Source organism: Pinus tabuliformis, chromosome 6, assembly GCF_031772625.1.
Source record: "Pinus tabuliformis cultivar Carrire ecotype Pingquan chromosome 6, CPIR1, whole genome shotgun sequence".
NCBI classification, from domain to species: domain Eukaryota; kingdom Viridiplantae; phylum Streptophyta; class Pinopsida; order Pinales; family Pinaceae; genus Pinus; species Pinus tabuliformis.
The window spans coordinates 1,761,541,565-1,761,543,642 of NC_142292.1; the positions used below are offsets into that span (position 1 = coordinate 1,761,541,565).

The 2,078-nt window shown below is 39.1% G+C and overlaps 1 pseudogene; it reads left to right on the forward strand.

Annotated features, from left to right (window-relative positions):
- The first annotated feature begins 215 nt into the window (after positions 1-215).
- On the forward strand, positions 216-1,747 carry LOC149265980 (uncharacterized; annotated as a pseudogene).
- Positions 1,748-2,078: the final 331 nt, after the last annotated feature.

Consider the following 2,078-nt stretch of genomic DNA (forward strand, 5'->3'; position numbering starts at 1 on the left):
CTGTAAGATTCCTCGGGAGGATGGCACAACGAATAAATGGGATGGGAGCCACGAAGGAGGTGCCAATGTGGCGTTGAAGATGAACTCGGAAAATGAACACTCCTCAGAACTAACTTTGTCCCTGCAAATGGCGGTCGCGTTACAGATGATGATGAGAATTTTAGCCCCTGCCCTCGATGGTTGAATTCTTGTCTAAAGGTATTTTAATTTTAGTACCAGAAACGTTTTATATATAAAATTGTGATTCCCCAAAATTCGATAGCTAAAGAATCCACAGATATCGATGGACTGTTAGTCTGCAGAGGCGCTGAACTAACCTGCTTTTACTTGATCCCGTCAGTTGAAGTGTTCATTGTTTAACATGGAGCTGAAGGGCAAAGTTGCATTAGTCACTGGAGGAGGATCTGGAATCGGACGAGCTCTTTCTCTTGCTTTGGCAAAGAAAGGTGTTCGTATGACAATTCTTGATTATTCAGAAACATCTGGTAAAAAAGTTGTTGGTGTTCTGGAAGAAGAGCATGTCAAGTTCTATCGAGATCTGGAAAAGCCCACAACAGCATTTATTAGATGTGATGTTGCTAATCCAGGGGATCTTGAATCTACTTTTGTGAAGCATTTGGACACATTTGGAAGATTAGACATTTGCATTAACAATGCTGGTATAGCTGATGAGATACCTTTTGTTAAGGATAAGAGTAGTGATGGAAGTGGTCCATGGAGGCGTACTATTGACATAAATCTAATGGTTGTCATTGACTGTACTTGCTTGGCAATTCAATCTATGGAAGCAGGAGGCCACGATGGAACAATTTTGAATATTGGATCTGCAGCAGAGCTTTATCCATCGTATAATACGCCTATATATGGTACATCAAAAGGTGGTGTGGTTATGTTTTCAAGATCCCTTAGCACTTCAAACGTAAAGGCATTCATGTAAATGTACGGTGTCCTGATTTTGTGGACACTGACTTGGCCAAGAAAGTGCAACCTAGAGTTATTGAGCAGTTAGGAGGGTTCCTACCTATGGATATGATTATTAAAGGTGCTCTTGAGCTTATAGAAGATGAGACAAAGGCTGGTCAATGCCTCTGGATAACAAAACGAAGAGGGTTGGAATATTGGCCAACTCCTGAAGAGAGGAAAAAAATACCTGATAAAATCTGGACGCATGGATAATAGTGTCTCATATAGACCTCAAGCAAATGTTGAGATTGTGTCAACTATTCCCGGCACTTTCGAGAAAGTAGTGGTTCACAGACTGGATAACAATTTTCGACAAGCTACCAAAATTGAGAGAACATACTTGAAGCTGCCCATTAGGCCTGGTCATGTTCTTATGAAAAATATATATGCAGGAGTAAATGCTAGTGATATAAATTACAGTTCTGGGCGTTATTTTGGGAATGAGAAGGAAGCTAGTTCTCGTCTCCCGTTTGATGCAGGATTTGAGGCTGTTGGTTTAGTTGTAGCAATCAGTGGTTTTGTTGAAGGTTTGACTATAGGTGCACCTGTGGCAGCTATGTCATTTGGTGCATATGCTAAATTCAGTGTGGTTCCAGCAAAACATGTTATACCAGTTCCAAGACTAATTCCTGAAGTAGTGGCAATGCTTACATCAGGTCTCACAGCATCAAAGATTCACATGATATACCTACAGGTTTCCCTCCAGCTGTCTGGAAAATGGTTTCCATTTCTCAACGGTCTCTTAGCCTACATAAATTATCTCGAGAGTCTCTTTGCTACATAAATTCTCTCAATTATCTCAGGAGCATCTTTGTTGAATAAATTATGCCAAATAGATATCTTTTTCTCAATTTTCTCAAAGGGTCTTTTTAGCTATTAAATTATCTCTTAGCTGAATAAATTATCCCAAAGAGAACTGACTTTTAGCTGAATAAATTATTCCAAAGAGATAACTTTTCCCCAAAGAGAGAACTGACTATTCATTATTCCAAAGAGAACCTTTTCCCAAGGGATAACTTTTCCCCAAAGAGATAACTGACGCTTTGCTGAAAAGTTTATATACATTTATATTGTATTAGTTCATGATTGAATAATATAATCATGATTCAAGTTGG